Consider the following 15139-nt stretch of genomic DNA (forward strand, 5'->3'; position numbering starts at 1 on the left):
TTACTAAAATGACGGTACGTCAATTCAAAATTATCTTGGCTCTGCACATGTGTAGAATTATATAATATATGTCTATAAAATTAATAAAATAGAAAATTGTTTAAATAACTCTGTTTTTTAATACAGTGTTATGTAATAAAATGGTATTCTATGAATTATTTCTTATTTTTTAATTATTTTTTTAAAATAATTTGAGGGAATATCACAAAATTAAGTTTTCTCCCACAAACAATCTATTAAATAACAATAATATTAATATAACACAATGTCCGCAATGAAATAATAATAATAAGATGCGAACTATAAATATGTGTTTCTATATGCAAATAGCTTTCAGAAATACAGGTTTAATTAAGCTACAGCTTGTATTGTTACTGACACAACACTCACGATAGTATAAGGAAAGTATAAATTGAAAAAGACGATGGTAAAATAAAAATAAATAAATTCATTAATTTTTAACATTTATTATTTATATATTGGAGGAAAGTGATCTTCATGGGAATTCTGTTTATTGGTATTTTATCGCTTAATTTTGCTAAAAGAAACGTAATATCTTGTTTTGAGCATTCAATATTTTAAGAAAATCCTAAGGAATACATATCCTTCCTTTCTGAACATGCTATCATCCAGTTTCGTTCAACATCATCATCCAGTTATGATTAACATAGCAAATTTCGATTCTCATTCTCTGAAATACTAAAACCGAGAGGAAATATAGCAACCACAGCCAGCAACTCTTGTTTCCCGTGTAAATTCCTCATTTGCCAATCCTCCGGGCAAATATAAAAAACGAGTCAAACATTCCAAAATACTTGAGTTGTTAGGCAAGTATTTCGAAATAAATGTCATTGTCTTCGCCTTTCAAAATAAAAAGAAAAAGGAAGTAATTCATTGAGAAAAATTTAAATAGTCAAAAAAGAAAAAAAAAAAAGGGGGGAAAAATCGACACTAGTTGTATATTAATAATTCTTCAAGTGAAAAAAAAAAGGTATATGTTGTATATATAGTTTTAAAAATTATTCGTATATTTAATATTTTTATAAAATAAATAAAAATTACATTTTTTAAAATTATTTTGTTTTTCAAAAATTAAGAAAATCAGAAGTTTGCATTAACAAAAGAATTTTACAATAAAACAATTTTATTGTAATATCAAGTCGTAGTGGAAATTGAAGACACTTAGACTAAAATAGATATTTTTAATGTCGATGGAATCCATAGATCCGCAAGGTGGATTTCAAGACCTTAGATTATAAAGCCAAACTCTAGCATTGCTTTATCTCGATAAGAAGAAAAAGCTGTACACACTCAAGAGACTGAATCTAATCTCTGAAGTTACATGATAGATTAAAAGGAAAATGTGATAAATTTGTCGTTTCGAATAAGGGTCCCTTGTATTCCTGTCCAAAATGCATAAGTAGAAGATAGGGATTTATCCAAGAAGATTGATGGCGCTAACCTGCATTATGTAAAAATAGCGAAGTTAAAATTTATTTTTAATAAATCTATAAGCGGATTAAATGAAAGAAGAAAGTGAAAAATGAGAGGGGCTATATGAATTCCTGTGGGGGAGGAAATCTTCACCCCAAGTGGTGATTGATATGATACCATATTTACATAATATAAATCATAGATCAATAAACCAATTAAACTAATAACCAAAAACTAACATATGCAAAAACAAATTCAAAATAAAATAACATACATTCAAAAAAGTTGGCCGAAAGGATTTTTTCTAAAAATATTATTTCATTTTTTACTCTTATTTGTCTGTTTCTCAGTTAATGGACCGATTTATCTTTGAATTTTCCGGATCTTACACGAGTCACTTTTGATTCTATCATGCACAGGGACTCAAAATGTGCGGTGAGAATTAAAAATGTGTGTAGTTTGTATTCGGAATACAAACATATTAAATTAATTCGAGTCTGACTTGGAATTTTGAAAACTTGTATAGCGTATATGTGGTGGGGGTAGGAGGCTTAGAATAAATTCTGGCTCATGTTGCCTTCCTTTTGTTAACACACACACTCACACACTGCTGAGCTTCATTATCATGGAACGGGGTCAGAACCACACTAAACAGTCTAGGCCAGAGTGTTTAATCCAGACTTACTTCACTAAAAAGGGATTAGTAAATCTCCCCAGGGAAGTTACCGATGTTTTTTCTCATATTCCGATTTCTTTTTTATGTGACTTGTTAATCGCGTCTAGGGAAAAAATATTAAATCCGGTGGGGAGAATATCCCCACCCCAAGTGCGGTCATTGGTTTCATTTTTGAGGCAGGGGTAGTCAAAAAACGTTGTCGCCCATCAGTTGATCGTACGATGTTGATGGTTTCGATGCTGAATGGGAAGTTACAAACCGGTAACTGAAACCTATGCAATATTTTAAATCTTCCTTGTTTCTTATTTTAAATTGATATTATTAGCTACGTATCGCTTGTGTGTATTTTTTTGGCTTTGGGATGTTTAAACGATTGACTATAAGTGATATTAGAGGGGAGAGGATAAAGGGATGCGGAAATGTGATTTTTTTTTTTTTTTTTGACACTGTCGTACTTTAGGAACATTGACATGCTACAAAGGAATCGAAACGTGTAACATTTTCTATGTAGAAACACAAGACATTTAACAAATTTTAAGAAACTTAAAAATGTTTTTCAAAATTTCCGACTAAAAATTTGAATAGAAAAATAAGGGAATGGAAAGAGATAAAATAGTTCCATTGCATTAAGGTGGTTGCAAGACCGAAGTAGCTAATTATAGACCAATTAACATTTCATGAGTGGTAGTCAAAGTATTGGAGAAGTTAGTTAAAAACAAAATTCAGGTTTGGGTGGATAGGAATGGAATATCATATGGGGGGAGGCAGCATGGCTTTGTAAAGGGCAGGTCATGCTACTCAATTGGATAAAAGTAATGGCTACATCATATTGTGGGACTTCGCAAAGGTGTCTAATACAATACCGCATGGAATTCTCATGCATAACGCACATCAAATGGGGATGGACATGAAGCTGGTGATGTGGCTAAGTGGGTGGTTGTTGGAGAGATACCAGACAGTAGTTTATACAGGTGCGCAGTTCTGTAGAAGGTCTGTGACTAGCGGCGTGCCACAGGGCTCTATACTTGGGCCACTACTATTTAATTTGTTCATTAATGATATGATCTGAGGGGAAATATTCAGTTGTTTGCAGATAATGTAAAATTACGTAGAGCAATAGTCAACAAAGATGATGTTGATATTTTACAGGTTGATAAAGTGGCAGTATGGATAAAGTAGTATGGATACCAATTTAATGTGGCAAAGTTTAAGGTTATGCATTTTGGAGTGAAAAAATTACCATCTATGTACCGTATTGATGGAACTGTACTCCAGGAACTTGATGAAGCAGGGGTTCGAGGGGTGGTGGTTGCTAGGGGGTTGAAATTCAGGGGCATATTGCAAAAGAGGCTAAAACAGCTCATGGTATTACCTGGTTATTGAAGAACACCTGACATGCAGAGATAAGAAGGTTATCATTCCTCTTTAGGCTTTGATAAGGCCTCATCTGGATTACTGCGCACAGATTTAGTCGCCTGGGTTTCTTGGAGATGTGGATGAGATGGGGGCGGATTCAGAGGCGAGTGGCTAAAATGGTGGTAAGACTGTATGATACTTCCGTCTTACCATTTCAGTAAATTACATTTCAGTAAATGAATAATGTAAAGAAAATAAATTAGAGTTTATCCATGGAAATTGAGTAAAAGTGTGGTTAGCAAGATAGTGAGGACTAGATTTTTTGCTTTAGTTTAAAAAGTTAGGTTAACAACGTCATTTTAAGGTCACCTTGAAGCGGAATTCCGTTATTATTTGGTTAGTTTATCAGCTTTAAAGTTATATTTGATTATGTTTCGTTTGCTTGAGATAAAGTTCAGTAAAAACAAAAAATAGTTTCCCCATTTTAATATCACTTTATGTAAATGAATAACTTTTAAGATAAAGCAATGTTAAGAGTTAATATTACTTTACTTTAAAAAAAAGATTAGCGAAAGGGTCTTATGATCCGATTCGCGTCAATTAAGTTCATTAAATACTGCTTACCTTTTGAAAGGATACAAAAGGAGTGCAAAATTGCGATTTTTGTTTGACACTAAAAATACCATTACTTCTAGATGTAAGATATCATTCAGTGCTACCTATTCTTCGTATTTAATCTTGCTCTGCATTAACACAGTATATTTTGAAGTGTATTTTTATCATCTAACAGTCGTTGATCAAAATCATATAACTTTAGTACTTGACGAGTGTCTAAAAGCAAATCTTGTATCATTATCTTTATCACTAACAGTGAATCAAATGTTCACTACACACATAATGCACAGCATCCTCATTTCTTTACAAAAGTAACAATAATTAATATCTCTATTTAGTTATCTTCGAAGCCTGCTAACCAAATTCTACTATTTTAATCAGATTATATAAATGAATTGAAGTATTGCGTAAATGAAACTATGGTTCCATGTAATGATACAAAATGAGCTTCAAACGATAGAAATCCGATTGCTCACATCGGCCAGTAAACACAGAGGAAGACCTGGAAATCTAACTCGAAAGGACCGAAACGTACTCGGGAAGATGTGCGAAAATCTTGGCAGTCTGATGTGGACACGATCAACTCAGGAATTCCAAGAGTATACAAATGTTCCGATTAGTAGTAGAACACTGCATAGTCTCTGTTTTTTTGTTACGGAATAGCTGATGTACCTATGGCATTAACCTTAGAATCACTAGCGTAGATTATACTGGGTAACGAACAGGGGCGGCTCGTGCATAGGCACTGCGGAACTACAGCACCCACAGTTTTTCTCGATATATAAATCTATTTATTAATTTATTTATATTTGTTTGTAATATTTAATTTTATCATCAACAATCCTATACAATCCTCTTATTTTGTATAAAAAATAATAAAAATCCATCTTTAGTACTTAGGAGGGCGAAGGACGCTAACAGCGCTGTGTTTACCACAGTGTCATATTGCTACGCGCGCAAGCATATGCACGTCATAGTGAGATACGAGCTATTAGCGTAATGCGGCACTGTCCGTCGCGCAGTTCCACTGTTGTTTATATGCAGTTTGCAATGTTTTAGAGTGTTCGTAGTGCTATCGTGTTTATTCCGTCTCTTTAAATATTTGGACATTACAATTAAAGACATATAATTTGTTACAGTTTTTATTTTAGAACATTATTGGGGTTATGATAATGGATTTTATTTTTAAGTAATTTTGAATTATACCAAACTGTATAATTTTATTGATAATAAACAATATTTTTTCATGAAACAAAACAAGAAGAATATATTTTATTTTTAAGTAATTTTGAATTATGCCAAACTATATAATTTTATCGAAAATAAACAATATTTTTTCATGTTTAATTTTTTAAAAAATTTTTACCATAATTTTGAAAATTTATCCAAACACGTATACACTGTACTTATATTTCGAAAGTTGCAACATCCCCACGATTTCAAGCCACGAGTCGCCACTGGTAACGAACATTGTAATTGATCTACAGAGATTCAAAAGTTAATAGGGGTGTAGTGAAGTCTTGGGGAACGCCTTGTGCAAGAGTGCATCCCAAGTGCGAAAGTTTGTTGAAGGAGATGCAGTGGTCTGGAGAAGTTTTATTTATATATTTATTTATCTTATAAATTCGAACATTTAATGTGTGAAGAAAGAAGGCTGAGGATATCTAATATATCTGGATAGTGCAATGCTTTCTACATTAATGAAACTTTTAAGGAACTATTGTCCTTTTCTACATGGCAATACATCCAGCCATGTTGCAAGTGCTATTGGGACATGATTTCATGAAAATGCAAAAAAAAAAAAAAAAAAAAAAGTCACTGGCCTGCACAGAATCCTAATGTCAACCTAACAGATTTGGGAAGAACTGGATCATCCAGCGCGCGAGGCAAAACAGATCAGTGCATCCAACAATAGCATACGGACTAGTGATCATATTGAAGGAGGAATGGTCCATAATATTTCATTTATATTATCACAAACTGGTGGAGAGTTTGCCTAAGATGGCGGAAAATGTAATCTTTGCCTCATGAGGGACCGGCACACTATTGAAGTGTGTAATTTAGGTTTTTCGCCAAAATATAGTGCTATCTCATTTCTCGACTTCTTTCGTACAGTGAGTGTTAGAAACTGGAGAGAGAGAGATGAAAAAAGTTTTTGATGTGTGTGTGTATGTGTGTGTGTGTCTTTGTAGGAGGTTTTAATGCCACATGGACTGCTATTATTGATGCAAGCAACTAATCCCATGGGGAAAGTATATTATGCTTATTAATAACGTGTTCTCAGTCTGATTTATCTGTAAAAAAACCTCATTTTCTGGGAAACTCTCTGTGTGAGACTGGCTAACTAACTTTCGAGAAAAGTCCAGTTATTCTTGTCTCAAACGAGATTCGAACCTTCTTTCCAAATTGATAATAATACATGATGATATTAAACAACTGCATATTTGTCGCATCTGAATTGATTGAAAAAAGTCCAAATTAGTTCTCTAGAACGATATTTCCGGACTAAATAATAAAATAAATAAAAAATGTTAAAAATAAGAAAAATGCTTTTCTATCCATGATACTAATGAACATATAAGTTTATAAACTTCCATAGGGAGAGTAACATAAAAACAAAAGTTATCCATCCAATGCTGTTTACATTATTGCTAACAGTAGTCTTAAAACCCATCTTGGTTTTTACAACTGGAATATAGAATCCTTTGGAGTGTTGTAGTCCAAGTAATTTAAGAAAATGAACTCCCTGCCAAAGAAATTTGAGCGAAATAAATTGAGATTCAGAGAAAGTAGAAGAGTTCATGTATTTAGAAACAACAAAACAAAAGGAAGTGGATTTGTGAATGTTCTGCAAGTTAATTCTAATATAGATACTGAGGATTTTAGGGAGAGGAAGATTTACAGACGACCACTTGCTTTATTCTTGTCAATACTAATCTAAAAAGGGAAATGAAATATTGCATGAGTAGCTAGCTGAAACGAGTGATGTGCAAAAAATTCATTAGAGGTTTTAAACCGAAATATGCAGTGTTTATGACCTACAACCTCTCGTAAGTCAAAATCTCACAATATACGTAAATACATACCGTTACTTAGGTTGTTCTAGCCAATCAGAATTTGTTCTTTTTTAATAATTATGGATAATAGTAATAAAGAGCCGCAAGTATGTATTCAACCAGCAACGTGTTGACATTTCTTGGGATCCTCTCCGTCTCAGGGATCGATGCATAGGTCTCGAAAATGAAAATATGAACCTGCAAGGATTTGATTGAAGAATTGACTATATAATTGAAAAGAACCGATATAAATATCGATGAGCAACATAACATCTTTAGATATTCCTTAATCTCAAGTGGTTATTCTGAATATGAATCTCAATCCAAATCTGGCGGCGTGGATAAGTGTCTCTGACTGTGGTTCAGCTGTTGCAGGGATGTTTATGAATGTCTTTAGGACTGTAAATAATTTCTATCGTCCTATATGAGACTCCCAATCTGGTTATTAGACACCTGAAATGCCTTTAATTTTAACCAGGTATTAATAATCAGATATTTGGAAACTGTTTTTGTGTATTATACACACACACATACATGATGCCGTGTGTTTTGGCAAGGAAAAAAAATGCATTTTAGTTTATTTTCTAAGACGAAATCCCTCACGATCTGGTCATACTAAACAATATATAATTCTGTTGTCCTATCATCCACTCATTCCTGTCTCTTCTTTCTATCAGGCAAGGCAATAGTATTATTAGCACTATATCGGCACCTGGATCAAAGATATCGATTTTTTTTTATATTTTTTATTCCGTAATGACGTCCTTGACCTGTAGGTAGAGATCACGTGATTAATGACACGCTCAGAAGTCCTCAATAGAGCTCCTGTCGCGAGCTGCCTGGTCGCCAACAGTTCAGTAACTGGCTGAAATACAGACTAATGAAAGATGCCTTGCCAAAGCTTGCTCGCGCGGAAACTTCTCCCTAGCGCGAGATAGGTATCAGACACCGCCAGGAGGACTGAATGCACGTGTTCCTCGCGCGGGTTCCCCGTCAGTTCTTAGGAGACCAGTCTCCAGGCGTCTCTCAATAGGTCTTCCCATCGAGTGGTCTCAAAAAGGAGTACGACCAAATGCACACACAAAAAAACGCCATCTATAGTCCTGACAGAGATTGAAGCCTTTTTAAGGGGGTACATTCTCAGCTACAGGCCTCCTGTTTTCAACATCCCTACTGCTTGCCTTCTCATATTTCTTTCCTCGAGCATCTCTTTGCTGCTATGGTAACCGCGAAGGCTCGTTTAATACAGCTCCTACTGAAGTGCGATTCCAGTGAACCGAAATCCTCTGCTCAGCGTTGTCTCCGTCTCTTATTGAAGTCAATTCAGGTAGAATTGTTGAACTGGGATGTCTGTATAGAGTGTGAGGGAAACGACACCCCAAGAAAAGAAAAAAAAATAGGGATAAAAAAAACTTGACAGCCACTGTCTTGGCCGGATATGATTTATTCGGCTTTCCGTTTTCACTTTTGCTTCTTTTTAACATCTTTTCAAGTAGTTTTGGTTAAAATAAGGCTGAGAAAACATTTGCAACGACGTGTCACGAGTGGCAATTTTTTACTTAGCCATCAACGTGGTGGGCTTCTTCTAGTACCGGATATACAGGAACACCAATCATTGGGAAATTTAAAAGGACCATTTATCACTGATATTTGAAGCATGAAATAAGAGGAAAAACCGATTTATTATCACTGCTATTATTATTATGTAGTGACTTATCCTATCCCCGAAATCTGTTTGAAGTTATTCGAGTCTTAAAGCAAACACTGGCAAGTTCATCAGAGTGATGTTCTCATTGAAATGTGTGTGTTGCCACAACGTAGGCTGCGGGAATAAATACGTAGAAAGTCCAATTGCGAAGGCTTTTTCCCTGAAGCTAATTTTATTTGCTACTCAAAATCGTGTACTTCTTTTTCATTCTTCTTCGAGGGGTGTACTACGAGCATTTTTTTTTTTTTTGTTTTCATGCATATGCATTTTCATCCTTCTTTAATTACCATTCACTTATCATTAAGAAGCTTTCTTTCCATTCTAAGGATGGGCCAAGTCGAGGCACGTGCTTGGCTCGTGTACTTAAACAAAGAGTAGAAACCGTTCGCTTGACACGAGCCAAACTTCTCGTGAGTGGAATGTTTTTTTGTTTTTTTTTACCCCTTCGCACGCATGTTTTGACCTTGAATTAAGAGCCGAGCATTCATGGCAATTTTATCTCTCCCGGATTGCCCCCGATAGACTAACAGCAGTCACGCGAACCTCTTGAGGTGGATGGGAAGAAAATCTTTCTTCGCTTTTCATTTAGCCCCCAAGAACGTTCGTTTCTTTTTAAGAGAATCTCATCTGCCGGCATGCCATCTTTATTCCTCATCTGATGATAGAATCGAGTCCTCTATTTGGCCGCCCCTAATAAAATTAACAAACCTTCGTTGGAAGTTTGTTGCATGTGCCCTGATATTAGAAAAGGAATGCGACTTGTAGTTGTTGAAAGATAAAGACAGGAAACATAAGACAGTTTTTGATTAACTGACACAGCTTTCTTTAGTTAGCCATTAGCGACATCTGCCATATTTTATAAATATCTCTCACTTGATCTGACAACAACAACATCTCTCTCTCTCTCTCTCTCTCTCTCTCTCTTCCGCTTCTTCCCTGACTGGTTTCGCTAGAATGTACACGCACTCACACAGACCAAGAAACTACAAAGAAATGTTTCGTACCTAATTTTACAATGAAAAAAAAAATATTCTTGATCACATATGGCTGATTTTTTTTTTTTAATCTCGAGAGTCTTTTTAAAAACAAATCCGGCCAGCAGGAAAATGAATTAAGTATAATTCTTAGCATCAAAAGCATCATTAGCATTATGTCATGGAAATATATTCCATAATTTAATTCCTTATAAGGACTGGCTTAAAGGGGCGAAGCAAGAAGACTTTTCATCTTCCCCGTTATCTGTAGAGGACAGTGTAGGGATAAGGTGTTATTGAGCAATTAAAGCTCTGATCATGGCAGGAGGGTAACAGCAATAGCCGAGCCTCAGTTAGAACTTCATTGGCTACATTGGCTACAGCATTGCCATCCAAGGGTATTATTAATCACCACATCTCATGGTCGATTAATCAAACGTCTATTCCAACATCTATTTTTTTTTTTAATAGTTTAGCTGAACGAAACTTTATATAAAAATCATCTCCGTTTTAATATGGTAGTCTAATAAGGATGGAATTTCAAGAACTTTTACTTATTTTCTTCTGGATTTTCATTATGCATATTATGAATTATTTTTGTTTCGTTCATATTTTAGTAAACGAATGACAAAATGCTTCTTATTTACTGTTTTATTTTGATATTAACTTAGTTGGTAGTCACACTTTACCAACTCACTAAAGCCAAGGTTTAGAAACCCTAAAACAGGCCTCTCTGTTTTGTTGAATGAAAATTTAATGTGCAGGACGACGCTCCTATCTCGTATACCTTAACACGCAAAGGATAGGTGCGGATAAGCACGTGCGCCTTTTTTCAGTTATAGTGCATCGTTAAGTTGCTTTTAGAAATTCGTAAGCAGAGTCAATATTATTCTGCTTAACTCTGGGTACTCCCATTACCCCCGGAGAATGGGAGTGTACGTCGAGCAGAGGACATACACATGCTAATCTCTATCAATTCACTTTTCGAGCTCTTGGTAGTAAGTGTGTTCATATACATAACATTTTCTATGAAAGGAAAGAAAAAAAAAAAAAAGAAATATTTCGAATTTCAATTGCAGTCGAAAGCATTCCTTGTCCTCTTGCCCTCCAACTTTGTGACTTAAGATGAGACGGATACATGGAGAAGACCCAAGTCATGTCATTACCACAATGTAACGGTGTCATTATCAGATTAAGCAACCCTGCCACCACCAGGAAGGACGCAATGCTTTGGAGAAGTCTACAGACCGTTGTCCCTTGTAGCAAGTCCAAATCAGCAACCTGAAGATTTTTTTTTTCTCTCTCATGTAACCTCTTGGTTTGCCTGAGGTGACTCCATTATCACACTAATAGCTATCTGGCTTCCAGTGGAAGAACTCTCTAGTGTATTAAAGGACATTGTCGTTTTCTTTATTATTTTTTCCCCGATAAGTTTTGTAATAATTATTTAGTACACGCTTTGTTAAATTTCATCGGGGGGTGGCTGAGAAGGTGCTAGAATTTTTTTGACAAGGTCATGTCGTAAACTAGTCAGGTGACCGCCAAAATTTTAAATACTAAATAGATGTATCACAGGAAAACGAAACATAATATCAAGTGGAGTGCCCTCTAGTGACCAGTCATTGGATTACTTGGAGATTTCGCGTAATAATGATAATAATATAATATCACTCAAGATTGAATTACATAAAACGATGTAAATATCATTCCAAAAATTCCCATTAATAAAAATTGCTTACTTTGTTGAAAATATCTGAAAGCAGATCTCTGATGAATATATAAAAAATGAAGTTACCGATTCTTATGACAATAAATCATGTCTTTAATCAAATACTTTTGGTTAGTTTTAATGGGAAATTACCAGGGGATATTAAACAGTGTTTTCCGTTAGTTCTAAGTTGCATAAATAAATATATTATTTTATGAGAGAACGTGTCCTTTATTCATTAAAGATCGTTGTGTTTAGTAGTTTCAGAGCGAAACGCTGGTAATGCCTCAGGAGGAAGAACAAATGGGGGAAGGTTTTGGGGAATTTTTACCAACCTCATAAATTTCATTATTATTTTTTTTTTTCTTTAGAGAACGCCCATTATTGAAGGTGGAGCCTTCTATTTTCGTGTCCCCGTTGGCATCCTTTAAAGATATATCCCTATATAAAGATATCCTAAGCTGGCGACATCTCTCAGCTCCAGGTTGAGAAGCCTAGAAAACAGTATTGTAGTAAATAACCAAATGAAATGCAATGTTTCTCGTTGTTATTTTTGACAATAATAGCGGAGGTCGTTTAATATAGAGTCTTCCTTAAAAAAAAAAAATAATAATAATTTTCAATACGTCAATACGTACGTATTGAATACAAATATTCAATACGTCAAGGTTTCAAATGAATCATCTGTAATTTTTTTAGATTCAATAACCTATCTGATTTCTAAATTTTACGTTCATCGGTGTACTTCCAAAATTTTAAATTTATTACTTAGTTTCAAATTCTTACATACATTTAGAAAACCTATTTTTTTATTTTTATAATTGTCATTATTAAGAGGAAGAACAATGTTATTCTTCCTCTAAAATAAAATAAAAAATTCTTTTTCTCTGTCTTTATAAGCCTAATCAGAAAGGATTTAAAAAAGAAATCAAAGGATAAAAATACAAAGCGATCAGTTCTGTCTAAAAATCACACACACACACACACACATACACACAAAAAAAAAAAAGCCTAAATATAAATTTTGGGGGCGCTTTGAGTACATGCGACTGCACATAATTGCATCTCAGTGCAATCAGTCATAAAAAATATATTAAAAAAATTCATTAGATGTGCTAAAACGGAAATTTGGCGAAACGTTTGGGTGAGAACGTTTAGAAAAACAGACAGAGGAATGAGTTAATTAATGACGGTTGTAAACATCCGCAAAATATTTCTTAAAGACGGAGAGACAGAGACCTATTATTACCTCAGTTCATCTACATAAATAACTCGGTTCTCCAGCACATTGCGAAGGTCACCTGGCGAATAGTTAAAAAAAGAGAGAAAGAAGAAGAAAAAAAAAAGAAAGAAAAATGCTTTTTGTGAGGCTGTCGTAAATTACAAGACGACATGTAGGTTAAAGGGTAAGAAGAACCGTACAGCGAGCTACCGACAAGCGGTAGCTGGTTGAACCTTTACAGATTGGGTGTGGTGGGGTGATGAGATTAACTCTTTTTCATTATCACCTCCGACATTTGTAGTGGAAGTGACCCGGATTATTTGATAGGTTCCCATCAGCGACTTAATTATTGTTCCTAAATATTTCGTGCCAAAGCCTCGGTACACATTTTTTTTTTTTTTTTTTTTTTTTTTGCGTGTGTGTGACACAACGTTATAAACTTTAGAGCCGGATACAGCTTACTTAAACACTGCTTTTAAGCATCAATTCCTAAGGGGAAATAAGACCTTTGACTTAACTAGGTCTTAGGACATTCTCCCAATATCATTATGGATGGCTAATATGCTTTAAAATTATTTTGTGGTTTCGAGAATGTCTGGAGTGTAGTTGTATTTCAAATAATTTTTGATTGGGGCATTTAAAGGGTCTTTCAACTGTTACGTTACGTTTTAAGATAATTTCCATTCATAATTGTTGTAAATGACTTCGACAGAATATTCCAGTTAAATGAAATATAATTAACTTGTAGACAGACTATTCGACCTCGAGTATAGACACACACACAAAAAAAAAAATGACTTTCTTCGTGGGAAAAAAAAAAGCAATAATAAAGACCTATGTGGAAAATTAGTTACGATTAATTTCTTATTTCTCACATAAGTCTGACTTTTGTGTAGTTTTTGAGTGTAAGTATTAGTGCATTTATTAAACGTAAATGATCATCCCACCCCCCACCCCACTTTTTTATGATATACTTTATGTTCACCTATATTCTAAAAATAAAATTCAATTATTAAAATTAAAACATTGGTCAAGGTTTATTTTTCATTTTAATGGGTTCATAAAAAATTCAATACTGCGAATGGAGCAGAATTGATCAGATCAACGTGCGTAATTTTCAAAAAAAAAAAAAATAAAATAATAATAAATAAATAAATAAAAATAGAAACTTTATACATTACAGAGAATATTTCTGTTACTACTTATCATAGTGGCATTCTAAATGAGTATGATTTTTTATTTTCAGTTAAAACAAGAAAGAGAACTTTGAAGAATGAATTTTTTTAAATAAATATATACTCCCACAGTAGCGAAAAAATTAATCTGAACAAGCCGAATTTTCGTCAAGTTTTTGGTTTGGTTTTTGTTTGAGTTCCATCATTTTGGTTTTTTTATAGAGTCATTATTTATAATGACCGGCTATTATGAAATAAATTTCAAGTTGTTTATCAGTGGAGGACGGTGAAAATTTTAAGTGGGAGTGCTGCGTATACAAAACAAAAAAATTTGAAATAAAAATAATAAAAAATTCTTTTTTTCCTAATCAGTAACCAAGTTATTAATAAATAAATTTACATATTAAAAAATGCTTTGTTAAAAATATTTCACCTTCAGCATGAACAAACACCAATAATAAAAGTTTCGTATCTCACAGAAATAAGGCGCGCAAGCATACGATACACTGCCCAATCAAGCAGTGTTGGAATGACCTTGTAACGTGCAATCACAAGCGCAAACGAACATTGGCGAGTCTGGCTGCATTTCGCCAAACGCGATAATTCTGACACTGCATTAGATCGCAGTGCATTTGTTTCGTGTAACGATAATTGAAAAAATATAATTCTTTACATATTTTCAACAGTGACACTCGTCATAATTCAGCCTTGTATCTTAAATTTTTCATTTTTTCCTTGGGGTGCTGCAGTGTCGCAGTGCTTATGTACGGGCTGCCACTGATTGTTTATCATAATTTATCACATTGACGGGTCAATATGAATACTGCTATCATCTGATACTACCAAAAATGTATTATCTGGTAATTATTAAAGAATCGCTCATCTCCCCAACACCTACCACTTCTTTTTGGTAGTATTAGAAGGGGCTGGGGGAGGAGAGATTCTTCGGATTTCTTTTTGTCAAAAACCAAAGTGACTTGGCCCAACACATATAAACAACATATACGGGTATTGTAATATAATCAATATGGCAATCTGATTAAAAATTACGTTCACATATCGCTATTGGCCATGGCGGCAGAAACTGCATGGAAAAGGAATTAAGTACGAAATATAAAAATATTACAAGGATGATCATAATTTAGATTAGGGTAAGATTTTTTTTTTCTTTTCTTTCAAATCAAACTGCCCAAAGGGAGTGTTGCTTCATTCATA

This window comes from Typopeltis vanoorti, chromosome 23, assembly GCF_054136105.1.
Source record: "Typopeltis vanoorti isolate ZY-2024b chromosome 23, IOZ_Tvanoo_1.0, whole genome shotgun sequence".
NCBI classification, from domain to species: Eukaryota; Metazoa; Arthropoda; class Arachnida; order Uropygi; family Thelyphonidae; genus Typopeltis; species Typopeltis vanoorti.